Raw genomic sequence first — 12243 nt, 5'->3', positions numbered from 1 at the left:
ACAGGCTTGAATCTCTGCCCTTACTATCTCAATTTCTTCCTTGGTTAGTGTGGGGGCTGAAGACAGTTTCAGACTGAAGTCAGTGAAATGAAGCAGAACTGTTTTTGTTTTATTCTGCCTACCCTTCTTAAATATCCCTCAACTGTGAGCTTTTTCCAGAGAGCCATGTCTTCTACCATTACATCCCCCATTCCTAGCACTTTGCCCTGTACTCAGAAGGCACCCAATAATGTGAGAAGATCACCACCCCTCAAGCCCCTCATGGGAGGCGAGCCTGTCAATCCAGCTTGCCCAGCAGATGCGCCCAGAGCTCCTGCCCTTGAGCCTATGGCCTTGGGCCAGGAAGGTTCTACTGTGCTCCTGTCAAGTTTTCCACTGTGTCCTCAGTTCGGCCCCAAATAGCTGGTGTTGCTGTCCTCACACTATTTTTAGTCATAGATCAGTTATCCCTGACACGCAGTGATGGGGATTAACAAAATGCACCCATATGCATCTCTGAAGGCTGAGCATGTGTGTCTCCAGCCTAAAGTAGTCTTGGGCAGTTCTGGGTAGGATTAGCAGGCTTAGGTTTTTTTGTTTTTCTTTTTTTTTTTAATTGTCTCTTTCTACTGCTCCTGGCAGAGAGATCCTGGCCAGAACCAGTCCTAAATTGTTTAAAAAATTTGGTAGGACAGTATTCTAAACAACACATCAGATCTCCACTTTGCCACCTTCTGTACTTGTGGCCCCTGTTGGTATTTGGGTGAGGTTTTCCTTCTGCTTGGGGAAAGGGGCCTGTTGAACTCCACCCTGGTTTTATGAGAACACACAGTAATAGGTCATGCAGTGGGGATGTCCCCACCAATCTCTCATGTGGCGAAGGTTCCACATGCCCGGGGCAGGGAATTTCAAAATGCCCCATGCCAGCTGGGATGGCTGGACATGACAGAGTGAACACCATCGTAATCACATCATGTCCTGAAACTTCAGCCCTGATTACTCTGATCTTTATCCTCTTTTGACCTGAGATGAATGCAAGGAATGGTCTTCAAATGACCCCGTTGTTTTCAAACTCTAGTACAGTGTTTGACTTGGACTTCCCCAGTGACAGAAAACCACACCAGCTGATTTGAGCCTGCTTGACTTATTTATTTAATTATGTTAATTTTGGGGGTGGTTGCTTCACTTCATCAAATGACCCTTGATTTTTACATAACAGGGAGGTTAGGGCTTTCAAGACTTTATCTGAGTTTTTGTAAAATTTGTTGTCTTGAGAAATCCTTTCTTGCCTGCTGCTTACACATCTGCATTTATTTCATGACCCTGTTGTTCTCTGCGGAGACTTTGTGGTCAGCTTAGAAATACTGGGCTGGGGGACAGGAGCCTGACATGACCGTCTCAGATCTTGCAAGTTATGCCAACATTATTTTAGGATCCTTATTCAGAGGGTTAGAATCTCTTGGGAGATCTCAAAAGCCAACCTGCCATTCTCCTGTCTGTGCAATTCCTTATTTGCTATGGTTGTCTAGGCTTCCCAGCAGGAAAGCAGCTCCAAACCATTGGAGCCAGTGGTTTTAGTTCTACTTGATTTTTATTCTTTTACCATCCTTTCCTCTGCCTCCTTCCTTAACTGTCCCCTCTGTCATGATTCCAAGGCTCTAGAAAAATTCTTCATCGTCATCATGTAAACAAGTACAACTACCAAAAGGAAAAAGAAGGAAGAAAAAAACACCAAAATCTTTTTGTTTGTTTTTTAATCAGGCAATAATTATTTATTGAGTACCTAGTATATTCCCTGGGGAATCCCAGTGACGGGGGAGCCTCATGGGCTGCCGTCTATGGGGTCGCACAGAGTCGGACACGACTGAAGCGACTTAGCAGCAGCAGCAGCAGCATATGAATAGCAACAATGGTTTTATATGCCTCCCCTCCATGAAAATTCTCTACATGTAACTTTTCCTATTTAGGATTTATCTGTAGATGAGACCTTGCTCCATATTTGAGACAAATCTGGCATGGGATGAAAGGACGCATGTTAGAACTTGCTTTAGGTCTCTCTTTTAGCATTAAATAAGAAAAAGCAAACTTTAATCTCCAATGTACAAGCGTCTGCTGAGTGACTGTCCCCAAATAAGCTGGGGCACTTCTTAGGAAGTTTCTGGACTCAGTCTCAGCCTGGACACATGTTGCCCTTATTCACCAGGTCTCCAGGGTCTGATATCCTGATCCTTCCTACTGGCTATGACCATGGAAATACTTGGTGTATTTATTTCCTCAGTTTCCTGCTACCTGTTACCAAACCTCTCTAATAGCACCTGTCTGTTCACATACTGACTCCTCCTCATCTATGTCTCCCTTGCTTGCAGAGCCTTTCAGAGCTCCCTCTTTTCTTCCTTCTGATCTCCTTATCTTCTGGGAATTGGTTCCCCATTTTTTATGTCCCCAGCTTAATATATCCTTGGTCTCACACATCTTCAGACCCACCAGTACACTTGGTCTTTACAACCTATTGAGCCCCCAGTTATGATATCAGAGCACAATAGCTGTGGGGTCTTTAAAAATTATGGTTAACTTGTTTATTTTAAGGTGCTTGTGACCTAGGTAGAAGGGGAAGATAATTCTATATGAAGATTGCATAGGACAAGTGAGTACAAAATTTTTATTTTCTGCTTTAGGGTATTCCTACGGATGATTCATGCTGATGTTTGGCAGAAAGCAACACAATATGGTAAAGTATTAACCTTTAGTTAATGATAAATAAATTTAATTAAGAAAACAAACAAACAAACAAACAGTTCAGAGAAGCAAGATCCTGGTGGTAAGTAATGCAGTAGAAACAGGTTGAAGGAGCTGCGTGGAAAGCAGATTGGAACCTGAAGAATGGACAGGTAGAGAGTGGAAGAAAGGTGGTCCCAACAGAGAAGAGCGGCATGAACTAAGGCAGAGAGAGGTAGGAATGGGAAGGGTATGTCCAATATGTATGAAGAGATGGAGCTGGTTAGAACCAGGAATGAGCCCTGCAGTCACTGGTGAAAGATCTCCGGGCTTTCACTTGGACATCTGAATGAGAGATGCCTCCTCTGTTTCTCTCATCAGACTCTCCAGGTGGAAAGAAATGCACAACACAGTCTTCTTTCCAGTTTGCATACTTGTTTCCTGTGTTCAGACATCCAGGCAGCACATTCTTTCAGGGAATTGTCTGTGAAAGCTGGCAGCAAGTGAGACCTGCAGCCTTGGGTGGAGAGAGGCACCTCAACTGCAGCGGCCTGGGGGGTTTCCCCATTTACGTAAGCCCTTTTAGGTGAAGTCACTATTTTGTTAAGCATATGAGAGAAAAACTGGGGGAGAGGCAACCTAGATACTCAGCAGGAGAGAAAGGTTGAGTAGATTTTGACCATTCATGGGATGCAACATTTCGTTGCCATAGGTGGCACAGTGGTAAGAATCTGCCTGCCAATGCAGGAGACACAAGAGATGCAGGTCCAATCCCTGGGTCAGGAAGATCCCTTGGAGAAGGAAATGGCAACCTACACCAATATTCTCGCCTGGAAAACCCCATAGACAGAGAAGCCTGGCGGGCTACAGTCCATGAGGTCACAAAGAGTTGGGCACAACTGAGTGACTAAGGAGAAATAGCACTCAGCAAAAATTTTTTTAAAGATACAGACATTTATTATAGTAAATGAAAAAAGCAGGATTCAAAAGTGTACACACACTCTGATTTTAACTTTGCGAATAGTTCTATAGATGGACGTTTGGTAGGACAGGTTAAAAATCAACTGAGTCTGAGAGATTGCTCCCAGAGGGCATATGAAACTGAGCAAGAAGATCTCAGGAACAGGATGCACCCACCTGAGGTCTCTAGAGACCACCGCTGAGAGGAGAAAAATGACTGAGATTGTCTATCTTCATGACTCAGAGACTTGGCAGGCCCACAGTCCCTGGAGTTGAGGATTTGAAGGAGAAAATGTTACTGCATCTGGGGCTAGATGTGATAACAAAAGCCACCAGTATTAATACACAGGTTGACAAAAGGGAGCAGACCAAAGTATTTGGGTTAGAGCTGAGAAACCTCTGGAAATGATTGAATTACTACTTAATAAGGAGCATTTGGAGTTGATTTGCTTTCTGAAATGTCACTGTACAGAGAAGCTTCCACCCATGCTCTAGCCAGGTATGCCCTGGACTGGAGATAGCCCTTGGGTCCTGGACAAGTTCCGTAAATCAGTGCTAAGTCATGTAATCAGCTGTCTCCATGGTGTTTGCACGATACCATTCCAGGAATCCAGGCCAGGATTTTCCTGTAAGCTAGAAGGGGTTTGGGTTTCCCAGGGAACTCGGTGTCCCCTCCGTCCCTCCCTGGTTAATGCCAGAGACATCACCATCTTCATTGTCTTTTATTGAGTGCCTACTATGTGTGAGGTACTTTACAGATATTATTTTTAATCTCCTCCACAATACTATTGGAAGGGCAGTATTACCCCAATTTTATAGATGATGGAATTGAGACACAGTATGATCAAGTAACTTGCCAGAGGCATAAAATTAGTAAGTTTGAAACTAGATGTCTGCTTCTCTCCTTCCTGTGACACCTTTCAGCTTCTAATTTGCCACTCTGTGCATGTATATCTGCATGTTGTGTGCATGTGAGTGAGAGACAGACAGATCTAGGTGTATTTGTGAGTTTGAGTGTTTCTAAATTGCACCTGCTTCCTAGCACTGGTTTATTTCTCAAATGTTCTCTTCAGCACACCTTAGTTCTCATCTGTCTTTGTTGTAAGTCCAAGCCATAGGTGGAAACAGGATAAAAAAATAATGGTAATTTTTGAAACTAAAATTTTGGTTAGAAAGCGAAATTGAGACTTCTGGTCTCAAGACAACAAAAAAGCTCGTATGTAAGTTAGGAGCAACCTAAAATTAATGCCAAAGGTACAAAAAGCACACTTCAACAAAAATCCCCCACTTCATGTCTGGCAGAGCCCACGCTCAGGCCCTTTGATTCCACTGCTTCTCTGCTGTGTTAGGAACCATCACTTGGTGTTAGCCTTCCAGACCTAGAAACTGAAGTTGACTTTGTACAGATTTAGCCCTGATCACTGTGGATCCAGTAATACAGCATCCTTGTGCTTCTCTCTTCCTTTTTTCAATAAATATACAGCTAAAGTCAGGCACCATGCTAGGGAACAGCAGGGAAAAAAAAGATCACAATGAGTATGGTCCCTGCTATCACTGGGGAAAGAGACAACCGAGGGGTTAGGATACAGTGTGGTAAGCGATCTGATCAGGAAAGCAGAGGAACTCAGAGGAATAAATTTGGTCAGCAAAGGCTTCCCTGACCAAAATACCTCTGAACTGAGACCTGCAGACAGGCACATCTTAGCTCTCGGTCTCTGTCTCTTTCCACCACGTGTACAACAGTGTGGCAGACAATCTACTGGGTTTGTTTTTAACTTTTTAAATTGAGTAGCATTAGAATTCAAGGAATATAAGAATTCCCCTGGTCTCTTTAAGAATTTCACAAAAACACTGAGGTAAAGGGAAATTCCACAGAGGAATCGCAGACCTCAGCTTGGAATTGTTACCTGGGGAAAGGAATGCAACACGCATTTTCTAGAAAGATCTTGGGCCCATTGAGGGAAAGGCTGTGTGGTGAGGTTTTACTCTATACCACATTGGGCTATACTTTTTCTGCAATAAAACCAAAGCACTTGGTGTGTTAGAACTGAATCTAATTCAGAGCTGTGACTGTGACCTCAGCCACAGAAGAGGACTAGAAAAACAGCCACAGGTTGACCTTGAAAGGGCATGGAATAAGATTTAGCACACGACAGCTTGTTAGAGCCACTTAACATTATAAAGAAATTCTAGTTCAGGATACACAGTCTTCAAAGATAGCACCTGGGGATTTAGACACACTACATATTTGAGCCCTGGTCTAATTCCAGGGTCAGTGTTAGGATGAGATGGACTGGTTTTAGGTTTATGGAGATTTCAAATGCACGGCCTGTTACTAAGGTTCTAATTATATAAGAAACTCCATATTAACATAAGGCTCAAGATTAATTGGCAGGGCTTCAAAACCAATGTTATTATTAGAACTCTTTCCTAATTATACAAGTTTATCTTTTCACAAAGTTCTTTTTCTTTCCTTCTTCTTCCTCTCCTTCCTTTCTCCTTTTAAGTAATAGTACATAAAAATATATCCCATAAGTTGAATGCTTAGTATGGGGTGGGCCAGAAAGTATGTGTGGGTTTTTCCATAATATATTATGGAATGAACTTTTCAGCCAACCCAATATTTGCCACCCATTATAACAGGAGCTAAGGCTCACTCTATTACATAAATCACTTAATTATTTTGTGGAGTAGATATTATTTCACTGATTTTAAAGATGAGGACACAGATTTAAAGGAGGATAATTAACAAGTTCATTATAAATGGACACACAGATCATCACACAGATGGAAAGTGTCTGAGCTGGGATTTAAACCCATTTTGTCTGAATTCTCAAGTCTGTGCTATTACTGTCTGTGGTTGAGCAATTAAAATATACATGCTGGCCGTAATGTCTGCCTGCCACCCCGTGTCTTCTCCACTGGAAGCCGGGGTCTAGCTTTCCTAGTTCTCCTCTTTGCCGATTCTTCTCTAAGCACAGCCAGAGCATGTGGTAGGATGTCAATAAATGAGGAAGGGCCTGGTCTAAATTTATCCCTGTCGCACAAATCGCGAGACTTTGTATCACTCTTATAAGGAAGTCTTGCTCCTGCCTGAGGCCTGAGCACCCATAACAGAGAGCTCCCTGTCCCGGTGACAATAGGAAGCCATGGAAAGGAAAGCCATAAATTAGGCCAGGGGAGCAGGGCAGAGGAAAATAGATACAAACTGCTGACAAGATTAATATGCAGTTGACGGGGTGTGCTTTCACACCCGAGTGCCAACAAATAAACACAATTCAGAAGGCTCATCCCTGCCTTACCAGAGGAGGCAGATTCCCGAGCCAAAGAAAGGGAGCAAATGATCAAGAGGAAGAGAAGAGAGGCCTGTGGGTGCACAGGGCTTGGTTTGCCAGGAATTCCTCTACGTCGTCAGACAGCTGAGGGATGATGCAAGCAGCAGGCCCTGATGACACATTTTCTGACCAAAACCAGGGAAAGGAGAAACAGGGCCAGGCTCTGCAGGGGAGATGGGTTTGAGGACACTGTGTGCAAGCTGAAGATCAGCGCCTTCCTTGGGTATGGCCTGCCGGGGGCTGCCAGCTAAGTTAGGTGTCATTTCTCACAGGAGTCAGCAGAACTGCCGGGCCCTTCGTTAGACTCCTGATGGGCTGTCCCACTTCCTGTGGTAATGAATAGGACCTCAATAAGACTTCAGAGATGAGAATCAATTCTTCTGTTTTTTATTAGGTTGAACCATATGAAACTGCCATTTTTGAAGGTCAAGCGTACTTGAATATTGGCACTTTTATGTGGTTCAAGATAAGAATAAAGGCAGAGATAGTTTTCAAACCCAGGGATCAATTTTATAATAAAACAAAATCAATTTTATAATAAAACTGAGGCTCTTCAACCATGCATTGCCAGGGTATACTACTGAGTAATTTAAAGCAATGGTTACTTTATTTAAAAAATAAAGTTAAGGCTCTTCACCATTGTGTTATACAGTACTGTTTTGCTAGGTAATTCTTCTTTGAACATAAAATCTAGACATCAAGTATATTATCTATAGTGAAACAGATCACCAGCCCAGGTGGGATGCATGAGACAAGTGCTCGGGCCTGATGCAATGGGAAGACCCAGAGGAATCGGGTGGAGAGGGAGGCGGGAGAGGGGATTGGGATGGGGAATACATGTAACTCCATGGCTGATTCATGTCAATGTATGACAAAACCCACTGAAATGTGAAGTAATTAGCCTCCAACTAAAAAAAAAAAAAAAAAAAAAAATCTAGACATCAAGCTTGGCCTAAAAGAAATTTCATGATCTGATCTTTTTTTAGGTGGCTAATTTCTTCCTCTGAAGTAAACTAAACTTCTGGCTATTCAACTATTACTTCAGGTTATTAATTCTTTACATATACTCTTTCTTCTTTCTGGAATACTCACACCACCCCCCTCTTTTCTGCCTCATGTATCATTCCATCTTTCAGGCCTTTGCTATCATGGCAGTTATTAGGCTATATTGCGACCTCCACACGGTGAGGAGCTGTTGGTCAGCGTTCAGTTAAAGGCCTGGAACAGAGATGGATAGATGAGTAAACGGGTGAGTGAATGAGTTACATTACCCATACCCTTCCACACACGCATACACTCTTTCTAGGGCTAACTTGCTATTCCAAATTAAATAATTCTCTATCTCATCACGTGGATGACCAGTTTCAGAAAAACCTTTTGACCCTGGCTAACACTCTTACAGAGTTAGGTGACACATAGAATGTAAGCCAAGAACACAAGTTAGAAAATTCAAGAACATTCAAACATACCCTGAGGACCTAGCTCAGCTCTTGGTTTTACATATAACACAGTAAGTTTCTCATTTTTGCATTCTGTTTCTCCTGTGGAGCCTGGCTTTCACTGGCAGAAATTCCCACAAGTACCACTGCTGCTCTTGTTGCTGCCAAGTCGCTCCAGTCGTGTCCACCTCTGTGTGGCCCCATAGACGGCAGCCCACCAGGCTCCCCCGCCCCTGGGATTCTCCAGGCAAGAACACTGGAGTGGGCTGCCATTTCCTTCTCCAATGCATGAAAGTGAAAAGTGAAAGTGATGTTGCTCAGTAGTGTCTGACTCATAGTGACCCCGTGGACTGCAGCCTACCAGGCTCCTCCGTTCATGGGATTTTCCAGGCAAGAACACTGGAGTGGGTGGCCATTGCCCTCTCCGAAAGTACCACTAACATAAACAAATAAAACCTTTTGGAGGCATTTGACCAGAACTTGTTACAGATTCTGATGCTGGTTAGAGATAATGGAGCTGTTATTGCTGGTGATTAGGAAAAGCTCAAACTATTTTATAAGCTTTACTTAGTTAGATTTATATAACATCTTTCCCCTGAAGAGAAAGTTATGGAATAAAATGGCTTCATAGCAGCTAATCATTTCTAAGGGTCATATTTGCCCCCTCTTGTTCCTACTAACCCAAGATGACATAGGTCTGTGCTATGCAGACAGAAGATTTTTTAAACTATGCATGCTATACAAACATTCATCAAAACTGAGCAAAGGAGGTGTTAATGAGTTCCCTGACAGTAGAAGCCCATGATCAGATGCTGGGTATTATCTGTCAGCCATGTTGGGATAAGCACTTCTGGAATAAAACACATCTAAGAGTCCTTACGACCACGAGATTTTGATTCTATGGTCATAAATTCTACACCCACCCAGTTTTGCTCTTAGCTTGGTATGTAATTTTAATGTAAAGATAGAATATACATATATGCACTTAAATAGAATCACATTTAAATGTTATTTTTAAACATTTTAATCATGAATGTATTTCCATGTCTAATTTACTCCACAATTTTATTTTTAATGGATGTATAGTATTCCAATGTATTTCATAATTTAAATAAGATCCTGATTTTTAACAGAAGTTTTCCCCTAATTTTTGATATTATTGGTAGCATCAATGAATATCTGAATACCTCTGTCTATATTTTTGTGAATATGCTTATTTATTCAAATTGTGGAGTCAAAGTGTGTCACATTTTTCAGGGTTTTGCTGTCTATAAAGATATTGTCTTTCAGAAACATTGTATAATTTATATCCCACCAGAGGTCACTCCATGACTCTTGATGATGATTTTCTGGCAATATACACTATCACATGAGAAATCCCTGGAGATTGGGACTGTATTAGATCCTGTATTAGATCCTCTCTAGGGACAGTCTCTTCTCCTACAATAGAATAGAACTAAAGGAAGGCAGGAGGCACACTCATTCATTACACACAGGCTTAAAAGTTAGAATTTGGTTCAAACTCTGCCTCCACCATGTATTAGTTCAACAACTTTAGGTGAGCTACTTAACCTCCCCTAACTTGGTTTATCATCTATAAAATGACAGATTCTATATGGTAGGGTATTTTTCATGAAGGCGATATAGGAAAAGGGCTTAGCATAGCAGCAGACATATAGTAGCTATTTTCAAACCATTAGTCAATATTTATTATACTATGTCTAGTCACTTGCTTCTTGCAACAACCCATTTTCCTTACAGTGAATGGAAGCATGAGGAGGGACGAGAAGGGAGAAAGGGAGATGAAGGACTTAGGCTGTTCCAGAAAGAGCTTTTAGGGTGTGGAAATATGTCTTTATCTTGCTGGGCAGCCTCTCCCCTGTAAGCTCTACCTTTCCCTCTAGAATTCACAGCAGGTGGGGAAAACCCTCCACCTGCCAGTGTCGCCTGGGGCTTCACTGGTTTTGCAAGCTTTCTGCTTGTCGCCTTTCCTAGCTCTGAAGGCAGCTCTGCTGACCTTGAGGGCCCAGGACACGGTGTTGATCCCAGGAAAGACAGTAATAGTTTTGTTGACAGATACTTTTCAACAGCTGTACGGTATCTGGGAGGCTGAGAGGAAAGGTGGGGGGAGAATGACTCAGGGTTAACCCCTTCTTGACCCCAACAGTATTCCCTTCATCAGAAACCCTTGCACTGACGGAATTTTCTTTGACTCCGAGAACTGGATTTTTTTAAGAACAGACCCTCTTAGTCATTTTGTTACAAAAGCAAAGTAATGTTTATGATTCAGAAACATATGACACAAAATTTCAAAGCATCTGAAAGCACTGTACTTAGTAGAATACAGAATAAGGGGCTGCTCTAAGAATGAGATGACCCTGAAGTGCCCTGGGGTTCTATCATCTTGCATCTTCAAGGCATATTTGAGCTGCAGAAGATGAGATATGGGTCCTTAATTTGGGAGGGAGAACATAATTTATTCTGTCAAATTTCATTCCAGTGTTTATAGCAGTTAATATTCACATGTGGTTTACATAGCTATTTTCCTATCTTTTAACCATGTGGTATCATAGCCACGGCCTCTTTTTAAAAAGTATTAGAGTGCCTTAAATGCAAAACATTTTAGGTGCTAATCCACTGGGACCTTTTATAATGTGGAGGGATAAGGCAAACAACCCTTTGCAAGCTGACTCTCCTGTCAGACTTTGCCTTCCAGCTTTGTATATTTTAGGGGCAAATTTATCTAGAATGTCTGAGTTAGTGTACTAAACTAGATATATAATAATGAGTTCTATGGAAAAGTAGTCTATTTCATAGCAAAAATTCATCAGTAAAACTACAACTATATTCATTTGGTTTTTATATACAGTCACTAAGAATTTAGTGAAAGACACAACTGAAGCATTCTAGGGAATACTAAGCACTAATCACCCTGACATTGAGAAACTGCTCCCCAGAGATGCAGCCCAAATCATTTAGAATTAGCTCTAACACAAGGCAGAAAATGATGATTCTCAAATAAACAACAAGCAATGGGAGGTCTCAGGAGATTGAGGTGTCAAACAGGAAATACAGTTTAGGCTTTGTGATTAAATTTGGTTTCGGTGCCACACTCTGTCCCTTATTAGCTAGGTAACCTACATACTGTGTTTAATTTCTCTGAACTTTATTTGCCTTATCTGACAAATGAACATACCTAACATAGTATACTGGTGAAACTTCTAGTAGAGTGCATCAACATCTGGTACAGTGGATTTTCATAAATGATAGCTAACAGTGGCAGGTGAAATTAAAGTGGTATGGTATACAAGTACTTGATTCTGGAGAGATGTAAGATTTGAGCTGGACTTAGATGTGGGGAGAGGGCATTCCAGGTGGCAAGGATGGTATTATCAGTGGTGTGGAATGGGATGAGAGCACGCTGAGCACCTTTAGAAATTGAGACTTAGACTGAAGGGCTGGAATACAGGGCGCACAGTTTGGAAAACTTACCCAATAGCACTCCAACTGATTTCAATACTGGGGGATAGAAAGGTGGTCTGAAGAGCTGATAAAGGGCCAAGGGCCGAGATTGTCATGTTAAGAAGGGTGGGTGTTATTTGGTTGACAATGGGGAGCCTGCCTGTATTTTGGGGGATTAGTCTAGTGACCTGGAAGCTGGATTGTAGGTGGTGAGAAGAAACTAAAGGCAGGGAATTCTAATAACCATGCCTAAAGGTAAGCCCGAGGCTCTTTTTACTAAAGCAAAATAAGAAACATCACCTGTGGCTTGAAAGGGCTGACTCTCAAAGTAAGAGTCAGTAGGCTTTGTGCGA

Source organism: Dama dama, chromosome 20 (genome assembly GCF_033118175.1).
Source record: "Dama dama isolate Ldn47 chromosome 20, ASM3311817v1, whole genome shotgun sequence".
NCBI lineage: Eukaryota > Metazoa > Chordata > Mammalia > Artiodactyla > Cervidae > Dama > Dama dama.
Note: the sequence above shows the minus strand (reverse complement) of the source record.